Source organism: Vanacampus margaritifer, chromosome 5 (genome assembly GCF_051991255.1).
Source record: "Vanacampus margaritifer isolate UIUO_Vmar chromosome 5, RoL_Vmar_1.0, whole genome shotgun sequence".
NCBI lineage: Eukaryota > Metazoa > Chordata > Actinopteri > Syngnathiformes > Syngnathidae > Vanacampus > Vanacampus margaritifer.
In genome coordinates this window covers 9,826,145-9,838,759 of record NC_135436.1, presented here as the reverse complement: position 1 = coordinate 9,838,759, position 12,615 = coordinate 9,826,145, and positions in this window count along the sequence as shown.

Genomic DNA, 12,615 nt, shown 5'->3' with positions numbered 1-12,615 from the left:
TTCCATATTCAAAACGAAGGCGGAGGTAACAACAACACAACTTTAAATAACTTTAAAATGGCGTGATTACCGTTGCAAATTAACGTAAAAGGTGCCGTAAAGTTGAAACGACGTAGGTCGCGTACGACGTAACTCGAGGAATCCTTGTATTGTCCCCAAACCAGAATTGTTCAACTCAACTTGTCATATGCCACCGAGCATCACCGGTCTCTTGGAATCTAGTTGAGCGAGTTCCAACTCATTTTACCAATGCGGGCCACATATGGGTATCCAAATTTTGCCCAAGTTGGATGGTAAGGCCAAATGAGAGCTATATAAATAAAGTTTGATTTTAAGAGAGAATACTTTGATACACTAATTGCTGTACCATCGGAGTAACACTATGGTGGAAGTAGTGGGAAAGTCTCCGTCACTTTAAAAAAATAAGTTGTACAACAATAGTTGTAAACAATACTATGTATCTGTTCTGGGGTCAAATTTCATTCTCCGACATGACAGTTTATGCATGACTACCTCCAGAATTTGGGGGTAGAAAGCATGGGGCAGCCTACTGCTTATTTGTCAAGAATGGGGCCCCAAATACTGTAAAAACAAATGACAATGTAAACACAAGGTTGTACATATACTGTATTCAGAAATGATCTACTAAACGTGAATGTGCAAAACTCCAATTTCCAACACCCATCCCTCCATCTATATCTATATCTACGTATATCACTTTGTCTTGGTCATGATGGAGCCTGCCCCAGCTGACTTTGAGCAAGACGCAGGGCCAATTGGAGGAGTTTCCCTGACTCTTGAAAATCAATTGTGGGCCACTTAATAGTGAAGCTGGCAGTTTTTTCTGTCATATTTGGTACTCACTATCTATTCATCATTGTCTGCATGTGCTTATTCATGTTTACTGGCAAAAGATTTATCCTGGCTGAAATCATAGTGGCTGAAATCATAATTTAATCTTGGGCAAAAGTATATTTCACTGGTTATGTTCTTGTTTACAAATGTTTTGGTCGCAGTAGTAATAAGGAGATCCATGGAGACGGACTGGTTTAAGAGGCTTATCAAATCACAATGCGAGAAGAAAAATTGAGGATTAAAAACAAACACATATACTTCTTTTCAGTTTAGTGTGATTTTCATAATCCAAGCTTTACCATGGTGGTGGGTGACCGTCATAATGCAATATTTATCCACTTAAGGGGCCTTTCCTAAACCTTTTAAGCCATGCACACCCTTCATCACACCAAAACATTAGGGGTGCTCAGTAACTGTCCCTTCATTAAGAGACGCAACATGAACACAAAGAAAGGCTTGTACCTCTTTATTTTCTAAAACACTCTCTCTGAGGATAGTAATTTTCCTGAGGAGATTCAAGTAAAATCATTATGAATTCTCAAAGTTGAAAATGAAAAGCTCTCCTGCTCTCTTGCGTACTTGAATGTTGTAAACTACAATATCTAAGCAAAATATGAAGGACCTTTGTGCCTGTTTTTCCATGTATGGTGGGCGTTGGGCAGAATCTCGTACTTCCAAAATCATCACTTTTCAAAAGAGCCCCAAAATGTTTGTTCAACCATTAAAATTGGGTCGCCAAAGAAAGCCAGCCATTTTCAGCACTTTAGATTGGACAATAGTTTCATACGTGTTGACTGGCCAACAATGGCAGCAATATGTACTTTCCTTAATGGACACATATACAGTGCACTGTGAACAGCCATTTCTAATAACCTTTCCAACAATGACATGTCTAATTTGTTATTGTATTGGAGGATGAGGTGGATTAGCTAAGAGCCTACACCTGAGTTCAGACATTAGTGTGGTCCAGTGCTCACACAATGTTTATGAACAAACAAAGTCTCTGAGACATGCGGGATGAGCCCAAAATCTCTCCTGTTGTGGAATTTTTTTCTACGGCGTCACGCTGGCCTGCAGGTGTGACAATTGCAGTTGTCTGTGGGATATTGAAGGCTTGAAAAGGTGTCTGGTGGAAAAAATGGTTTGTGAGGAGCTCTCTCCACACAGTGTTAATTAGGTTTGTCTACTCCATGGAGGCAATTGTTCCTCACCAGCATATCCTTGACCCTCAAGTGATCATGCTGGTTGCACGAGTGGCATGTTGCGTGCTCTGTCTGTGGACATAGTACTACCTTAGTTTTTGTTTGCATTTGTGCCATGTCGTTTTTAAAATGACCAGAATAACGGGAACAAAGGTTGTGATTTTTCTTCCCGTTAGAACAGGGGTGGGCAAACTTTTTGACTTGCGGGCCACAATGGGTTTGAAATTTTGACAGATGGGCCGGACCAGGAGCATTTGGACCTCATAGCACAGTAAAAACACACAGATAAATGTACAACCCAATTTATTGTGCACTTAGGACTGCGTTTTTCAAATGCGCAAAATCCACATATTTAAAACAGCTCTTCCAATAGCTTCATTTTTATTGTTTTAGCTCAACTTTTGCTGTGTTTTTATGCTTTGTAAAGTGACCTTGGGTGTTCTGAAAGGTGCTGTTTTTAAATGAAATGTATTATTATTATTATTATGATTATTATAAAATAGCCCTAATCCAGGTAGTACGTTTGCCTCAATTAATATGCAAGATGCAAGACACTATTTGGCAAAGTGGGAGGAGAAATGTAAATAGATTATAATAGCACATACACTGTGATCTGTCAAACCTGGTGACTGCATCTATTATTAATAGATTTCAATTCAAGGCGTAAAGTTAAATATTTTTTTTCCATTGGCCCACCCATTTTTAACCCGGGCCCACAGTACGTGTGACACATGCGGCTGCATGTTAGCCGCTGCTGCCTGCCACGCGCTGAGGACAAAGCGCGTACATCCAATCCGTCTCTGACCACTTTTCCATCTCCGTGGGGAACGCAGAGCACACGGTGTTTGTGCAGCAGCTCAAAAAAAAGCCAAAAGCCAACGAGGAAACGCTCATAGAAGTGCTCGACGCACGCCCCGGGGATGTATTCACCAATATCAACAGTCTCCTGCATGCGCGCTCCTCACCTCACCCATGACAACATGTAGAAAGACTAGCTTCAGCTGTCAAAAAGATCAAAACACGCAACAGTGCCACAATGTTGACTGATAAACTGAACTCTTTGTCCCTGCTTTCTTTCAAAAAAGAATTGACCGATTCTCTGGACTATCTGGACATTATTGCTGTGTTCAACACAAAACCGTGCCGTCTCCTGCTGTAAATGTCCAAATCCAGGAAGAATTATATTTTTTGAATCAGTTATCTTGAGTTAAGCTTACTGCCATTCTCCCGTTTATTTTAATAAATTGCAAACGTTGTTATGAATGTACCCTGCATATCTTTCTGTCCCCTTTCTGTGCGTAAACAAGCTTATCAGTGAGACCCCGACCCAGTGATCATATTTTCCGGGTGTGTAGAAGTTATATAGTCTAGTATAGTCTTTGGTATGACCCGGCCAGGAATTGAACCCAGGACCTCCCAGTCTCAGGGCGGACACTCTAACCACTCGGCCACTGAGCTGAACAAAAAAAAATAAATAAATAAAAATAAAATAAAATAAAAAATTTAAAAATTTAATAAAAAAAAAAAAAATGTTTTTTTTTTTCTAGCCTTATTGGATAAGTTTGGCGGGCAGGATTGAAACGGGCCGTATTTGGCCCGCGGGCCGGGGTTTGCCCATGTCTGCGTAAGAAGCTTAACAGAGCTTTGTCCATTTCCCAATGGAAAGACATGGCAAGCCATGGCATAGATAAGGGTTGCTAACCTTCCTGAGAAGACTCTTACTAGGGCATTCTGTTATTACTGACGGACTGAAAAAAAATTCTGACGAATGATGAGAAATGGCGGACTAAGCACATGTTTTCGTCAGTGTAATCATCACTAATCGGGTCAAGTACAGATAGATCTCTCAGTTGGTGACTCACGGACGTCGGTCCTTAAATAGTGGTGACGAAGTGAAGCATGGTTAAAAAAAATAATAATAATAATAATAAATGACGGGCTGCAGCATTGTTTTATGTCGATCATAGACAGCCATAAAAAGAGACTTAACCGTTAGGTTAAGAAAGGTCTGTCTTGGCTGTCATCCATAATAGACATCATGTCCCACTCCCCTCTGTCTCATTTCTCTTCTTCTTTGTACTCTCTATGCATTTCATAATCCCCAGGTGGGTCTTGTGCAACTGTGACTGCAATGCAGACGTATAGTATCATTAAATTTTATACTGTCATCTCACCCAAGAATGGCCAGAAGGGCTGGAACATTCTTTCAACAGCAAACTTGTTTCCCCAACCTTCTATAGAGAATTTACTCAGTCATTTTTTATTTATTTATTTAACTCGTGTCAATAACTTTTCTCCCTTAAAGCTGCTCAATGCAGGAAATTGAATTTCGAATCGCTACTGCCACATGTGGCCAAAAAATGAAACTGCACGCTCTCTTCTTCACATACACAAAGCGTAAATTATGTCACAGCTGCAGAGAGAGAGTGGGAAATTCTAACCCAAATCCAGTCTGAAAACTATTAGCCAGAGGCTTGCAGAGGTATTGTGAACAGCTATGGTGTTAATTTGCTAATTAGAAGATGTTTTTGTCATAAATGTTCAAATAAAAAGACTATTGTAAAGATTTTTGACCAAATTGCTCCAAGTTTTCTGAATCTGAAAGGCCAACATCAAGTCCAGTCAGTAAGCCAATTGTTTGGGTCATGTGAATATCAATAACACAGTTTTTATAGCGATTCATATGATATAAAACAATTAAAAAGGAATTTAACTGTTAAATTCTTTCCTAATTACTTTCATATCACATTTGGGTCATACAGAAACTAGAACAATTTTCTGCTTCCGTATCTAAGAATCATTGGTAATGTTGTCAGACTGAATGCGAGCTGAGCATTTGTGGCTGCACATTTCCAATTTTACAATTTGGGACTGTGATGTAATGAGGGCATTGCTTGTTTAGCTCTGTTGAACTGTCAACCAAGATAGCATTTAGCCTTAGGTAAAATAATAACCCAACCAGCGGTGACTAGCAATAAAACATTTTATGAACAGTGCTTTGTGAAAATGTATTGTATATTTGATTTTCAGCAAAATTGTAGGGTCACGATTTTTAAACTACCCTGCTATTTTTTTGTTTTTGCATTTTTGTATTGCAGAATTGTGTTGTTTATTTTATTTTATTGTGCTATTATAATATAGTTGATACTTTTATTTTAAAGGATACAGGAAAAGGTCTCATAAACCGGTAGGAACTGACGTAAGTAACCGACGTACTGTAGAGCCGTCTTCCAAGTGAAGAGAAGACGTGTGCGCGCCACAGGAAATCAGAGAAAACTGAAGATTACAACTAATTCAGTGAACGATTCTTAAGCACCTGGCTGAGAAGGGAACAAGGTTCGTATTGGAGCAATATTTCATTGTTTAACTAATTTTGCTATATTTCATGTTCATTGTGTAATTTACTGCATAGTGAAACGTTACCGTTTTCGTCCACTGGAGTGTGCTAACGCTCCTGGATAAATATTTAGCAATGCTATTGCTTGAGATTCTAAGACTAAGAATCTGTATTTTTGTATGGTTTATTTTTGTTTTCAAGGTATTCATAAAGGCAACAGGCGAGGTTAAAATGTTTATTTACAATATAAATTGTACTCAAGAGATTATCAAGGCTATAAAAGGTAATAATTTAAGGCAACTCATTTATACTATATGGTAGGGTGAACATATGTGTCTTCTTTTGGGAGGACAGACCATTTTCTTACGTCCTTTTGAGGTGTCCGGGGTTTTTATAAATTCATGAAAATGTCCGGTTGGCATTGCGTGACTGATAGGAGGTGAAGTACACTGTGTAACCACAATTTCAAGGCCGGGGCAAGTGTCGTATGGTCACCCTAGCATATGGCTTAAATACGGTAAAAGGATATCCAAAACATACCGTTTGAGTTATTAATGGCAATTTTTGGTTATTTGTCTACACTTTCGCCTAGGGCACCAAATCACCTAGGGCCGGCCCTGCCTATCCCAGCTGCCTTTGGGCAAATACTACACCGAGGACTGGACTTGTTTGTTTTGGTATTGGGTTGCCAACCAAGCAATATTAATGTATTTTCTAATATTTAATATGTTTCATGCAGGTGACAACTGTTGGAATGGATCTCTTCATGTTTAGACAAAATGAAGGTAAAACTATAGGACACAAACATAAACTAAGTTGTAAGTGAATCATAGTAAAAAAATATAAAAAAATAAAGCTTATTTTTAGTGGTTGAGAAACTGAAGCTCCCGAAACAAACAACTTAGAGAAAATCAATTGCCTTGAAAATAAGTCACTGCTCAAAGCATTTGAGCCACTGACTAGAGCACCATCTGCTGGCTACCCTTGTGTATTACATTTCAAGGGAAGCATAAACAAAGCTTCATGGCTCTTTATTTCATTAACAGGTATGAACCACTTGTGTAGTTAATATAATTATTGGAATTATATTGTTCCAATTATTACATTGAAATGTCTTGTAAGTCACAAAAGCTGAATCGAATCAAATTAATTCACATACACGTTGTAGCTCCAATTCACAACATTTTTCTTAAGGCATTTTCCATCTGAATATATTCATAAATGAGTAGTTACGTTTAAAAAAAAAAGTAATGTAAAAAAAAGTTATATCAGTTATATCCATTTATGTGTCCACATAGCAGTATACAGCAAAGGTGAATAAACATTATAAGTCCATTGTCCATACTGCTTATCGTATTTAAGACAGCGAGCTGAAGCCTGTTCCAGCGGACAACGGTTAGTCAACAGTTGATCAAAGCGCACATGTCGAGATAAACCCCCCGTTTACACCATTACTTAGTGGGAACTGAGCCCACCTTGTCCACGGAGCAGCAATATTCACCATGAAATCCCTTTTCTATATTAGCTGGGGGGGGTTTCTCCTTCGGTTTTTTCTCTTTTGAACAGGGACATGGTCAGAGGATGTCGGACCTCCCTAGTGTTCAGCAGAAAACAAGAACAACTACTGTATGAGCCTGACCTCATATTACATATCGTTTTTTTCTTCTTCTTGATATTAGATTGTGTGGAATTAATTGAAGCATATTTAAAAGCTTTGAAAACAAAAGTTTCAATTATGGTCAAAATTGAAATATAGGCTCATCTTTTATTTTGGGTTTATATTTTTATACAGTATCTGCCTCCAGAGGAGTCAGTGCCTCATCAGTCGTAGGCCTTGTCAACATCACTGCTTTTGAAACATTTACTGAGTTAGATCAAATGGAAATAGTGGGGAAATTCCTGACTCTTGTGTTGTGTGTGTCTATTGGGCTGGTTGTCCAGTTGAAGTTTGAACAACTCAGCCACTATACTGCAGTAGCCGAGCAGCCTTTTCAAAAGGAGCAGGGATATGAAAAACAAAATTCACAAAAATGGACTGTTAGGGGCCAAATCGTCACAAGAGGGCATAACTATTTAGTTTCAGTTTCAGTATTGGTGCCAGTGGACATGTCAAGTTCCCCAACAAAGCAAGCAAACAAAAGGAATACTGAACAGAAACATAGCTGTCTAGCAAATGTTGTATACATCACAGCAGACACTCCTGTGAATGTAAACACTGATACATCAAGGTCCTGCACATTGGCAACATACTAATGTAAAAATATTTTTTTGAAACAACACAGGCTGTCTTACACTAGCAATTAGCCAACATGGTGGCAGACAAGATCCAACCTTCCTGTGACAATCCATCACGTAACTATTTTGTCCCCGATGCACTTTCTGTCCCATCCATTGTCAAACTATCCATTTAATGGTGAACTGTGAGGTACTGTAAACTCCATCACATAAACACTGTAAAGACAAATCACTGCTCGATAAATGATAAACTGACAGTAAAAGGTCACCCATATAGTATTAGCTCCGTACACTTGGAACTGCTCCTAGTACCTGCATGTTGTTGTTTTTGCCAGCAATTAAATTCTTTATTTTTCTCTGTAAATGTTACTCTTAAACTGAGTCTATTTGTTCCCACTCTAAATAGAGTCAAACTTACTCTACAGAATTTACTGTATGTTGCGTTAAATTGGCATTGAGCGCTTGATGACTTAAAGTTTGAAGTGACCGTAAAGTCCTCTTGCATAGGGTCCAGTTCACCCGTGAGTCTGGAGAGGATAAGAAGTTCACAAAATGGATGGATGGATATTATAATACACAATGGACAGAAAATTATAGCACTAGTCTTAATTTCTACTTGTCACACTTTTTACTTTTTTGTTTTGTTTTGTTGTCTTATTCAAAAGCCAGGCAAGTACTCCATGAAAGCGAGCTGAAGCCTGTTCCAGCGGACAACAGTTAGTCAACAATTAATTGCCTAGGGCCCCAAGTTGAAGAGGGTCACTGGAATAGCTGACATGGGCCCATATCAATGACGGAGCACTCCAATGACAACATGTTGTCAAGAAATTAGCAGGCTAGCTGTCACTCGCTGGTTGGCCTGCATCTGAGAAACAGTTGGTATTTGTCCCGTGTCTCAACTGGTCAATGACACAGCTGTAACCAGACACTGCAATGTCACATTGGGATTGGCGGTAGACTGTACACTGTGGAGATGTCATCCGCCAGTAATTTATTTGAACACATTGGGTGTCAAGAGCTCTCTAATGTGGCCCCCCTACTAGCATGTTTGATGTAAATACAGCACAGCAAAATTAGGCAAACTTTAAAAACCAAAAAAAATAAAATAAGAGGATGATGAAAATTTAAAATACAAAAAAAGATAGTGATAAGTGTCCATGTGTATGTGGAAAAAAAGTACTGATGGCAGTTTGTCCGAGTCTCATCAAGCAACAGGGAGGTTTACTTGAGATTATTAGTTTACAATAGTTACACATTGCACACGCATAAAACGATGGAGGGATAACAATATACTGTCTATCGTTTGTTTGTTGGTTTGTTTTTACACAGAACAGTTATTATACCATGATACACATTGTCATTGTCATGTTTCGGTTTTGTAGGAGTTGGGGTTTTGTTTATTTTGGGTGTTTGTTGTGTTCATCTGTGTTTGGTGTTTGTCATGTGTTCCTTAGTTCTTCGTCTCGTTATGTCTGTTCCCTTCCCAGTGTGTGTGACCAATCAATGCCCTCAGCCTATTGTGTTCCCCAGGTGTGTCTCATTAGTGTTGGTGTATTTAGGCCCCGTCCACACACAAGCCACTTGCAATGTATCCTCACAAGTTTGATTGCGCAAATTGTCAGTCTGTCAACAACAATGGCGGATAGCTGTGTCGTAGTCGTTTTGCGCAGCCTCCTTAGCTTGCTTATGCTTTTGCAGCAAAATAATTTGCTTCTTAATTCCTACGTTCAACAAGCGTTGTTGTACTTCAATCACCAGCCATTGTCACTTATCCTGTGTTTGTCTTTTTCATGTTGTTTTGATACATGAAAAACCATGTTTGTTCTGTAGATTGCAATAAAGTTAGGGGGAAAAAGTGTTTGTCTTCTTCGCTGATTCTTCTTCTACACTTTTCGTACTCCCTGTGACTGCGCGACAGCGCCACTCCAGACTTGGCATATACATTACAGCCGTTAAATGTCCTCAGCGTCTTCTTTTGGAGACACACAAGTCTTGAAATGCTTTTGTGTGTGCGAGATTTGTTTGAGGAACGAAGCTGGCTTTGCTTCCGTCTGGACGGGGCCTTAGTCTGTTGTGTTCGTTTAGTCTTTGTGGGAGCATTGTCGATGTAATGTGTGGGAGTCTTTGTTTCTCGTCGTGTCATGCTATGCCTTCGTCACAGTTAAGTCGTCCACGCCTCAGTCTAGTCGTCCGCGTCTCAGTCTAGTCGTCCACGTCTCAGACTAGTCGTCCACGTCTCAGTCCAGTCGTCCACGTCTTAGTCTAGTCTGACTCGCTGCCAAGTCTTCTTCGGCCTCACCGCCACAGCTAACCCAGTCGCCCTCACCTCAAGTCCAGTCCAGTCTCGTTCCAGTCCGTCCTAGTCTATTCACCTTCCTTGTTAAGTATCAATAAAGTTCCTTACTTTGCCCTTCATATCTGTCTCCCTGACATTTATCCCCCCCCGCATTTGGGTCCACACTCATCCACGCACGCCTTATCATGACAGCCGTGTTGCAAGAAATTAGTCCTGCAGTGTTCTGCTCCTAATGATAATTTATTTTCAAGCAGAATAATGCATCTGTTGTCAATTGCTAAAATTTATACCAACCTTAATTCTAGTGTGTCTTAAGTGTCGCTAATTCTTTTTGGACTAACAAGGCATTATACAGTAGGTCCTTGAATTTTTTATTTTTTAAATATAGGTCAATGCTACAGTAAACAAAATATTAACATTAATCTTTTAATTTGATACTACAAATAGTTTAATTCCAAAATGTTTTCAAATATTAACAAAATTTATTTTTGGTTGCTTTTGTTTGCGTTCAGGAATGCTATTTATTTATTTTTTGCTACTTACTTTAAAGTTAAATAATTTATGTCTAACATAACTTTGTTTACGTGTTGTCCAGGTTTCTCAGTGGCAATATGGTCTTAATCCAGAGACTCCAGACAGTGTAGAAACACCCATAATTTAAATGTGGCATGTGACTTCAGCTGCCAGCAGGCAAAAATCGTTTAAAAAAACAACTTTTCTGTCTCCTCACTTTCGCAATGTGCCAACTGCATGTGAGTAAAAGCGTGCAAAGCATGGAAAGCGTGGAAGGCCCTTTACCAGTAGTAAAAAAAAAAAAAATGGACACAAATTCGCCCAGCCATTAAAACACTGGGCTTGTGATTTGATATGCACAAATCAATCAAGCGGTGAAGAGGACCGTAGCCGCGGTGCCCTAGTTGGGATACTTCCACAATGCTCGCACCCGCAGCTAAATTGTGTGCTGAGGAAGTCGATATAAGAGGCGGGTTTTTGCGCACATGCACGTGGACGGGCAATTTGCTGCAGACTCACCATGCTGTTCTCGGCCCCCATTGCAGAAGTCCAACAAGGGGTCCTAAAAGCGCGATCGGTCACCTGCCCCTCATGTAGAAATACTGCAAGTTGGAAAAACAAACTTTTATCCATGCACAGCTCCTCGTGTCATGCCATGCGCACATCTCAACCTACTAACCTAATCTTGGTCTTGATGCTCACTCGGAAATCGGAGCAGGGCTGCATCGAAATCTTATTGGTTGCAACGTCAACTTTCAATTTATTTATTATCCAAGGGCACGCCCGCTCTGTGAACACAGTGCACACACACATACAGTAAATTCCTTGTTCTGCCCTCGCTGCGCATGCACGATAATAGGAATAAGTTCATAACGGAGAATGAGAGAGATGCTTCTCGGATATCCACGTCGTCAGCTTCGCTCTCGTTGTGCAATGCGGACTGCGGCCGTGTGAGCAACATCTTTGATCCGCGTTGCTCCAGATGTGCACTTAGAGCCAAGATCCAGCGGGCTCATCCTTGACAAGAGTGCGATGCAGGTGTGGTTTTGGGGCGACGGGCGCAGGGAGCGCACGCAGAGCTGGCGTGGTGGCAACAGACTATGATTTCCTGCAATCCCAGATGCTCAGTTTGGTAAACCTAAACTACCTAAACTTTAGTATTTTGCATTAGCCTAAATAACCTGGTTGGGTTCCTAAATTCAGTAATAGGAAAACTGCATCCCTCCCTCATACTGTAAACCTATGACAATTTATTTTATTTTATTTTTTTTATTTTATTTTTTCATTTGTTGCAATGTAACTGCATTGAGCATGCTAATACACGTTTAAGGGTGATAATATCATCAGTGGTCATTTTAATGCAGCACCTCGCCTTGACTCTCTGCAAGGTGACAGTGTGCATTTCGTTCAACATTTATTTTCCATTAATCCCATAAGGTAAACATACTTTTGTTATATATTGTGTATACATATATATATATATATTTTTGTGTGGTATACTGGAAACATTTGGGTTTCAGGTCAAAAGATGAGTATCAGACAAAAGTTCAGAACTCCATCTTTTATTTTGTGGTATTTAGATGTAGATAAGATGTGTTATGAAACTCAGGACAAGCAATTGGAACATACATTAAATTAACTTAAATGGATAACATTTCATATTTTGTGGCATAACCCCTACATGCAATAACTGCATCAAGCCTGCGACCCAATGACTTCCCAGACTGTTTCATTCTTCATTTCAAATGTTTTCCCAGGTTCTTGTTTGTTTCTCAGAGTTTCGCCCGTCTGTCCCATTTTCAGAAGGTAAAATGCATTCTCTGTTGGGTTAAGGTCCGGTAATTGACTTGGACAGTTTGTGACTTTTCGTCGCCCCCAAATTGTTCCACATGTGTTTTGTGTAGTGGGTGTTTTACGATAACAATCTTAGGCTATGTTCACACTGCAGGGCATGATGTAAAATTCCGATTTATTAAATTTTTTAAAATCTGATCCTTTAATCTTCTCGTTCCCATTACAGAAACAAAGTAACTTCTAATGTTAATGTGATGTGACGCATGCGCACAAAGCACGACGTTGACTGACATGCACCAAAAAAAACTAAAAGTCACGTGGCAGCGTTTATGCAGGTAAATATGGTCCAGCCTGTAGGGACTCATTATTTTAATCATATCGAC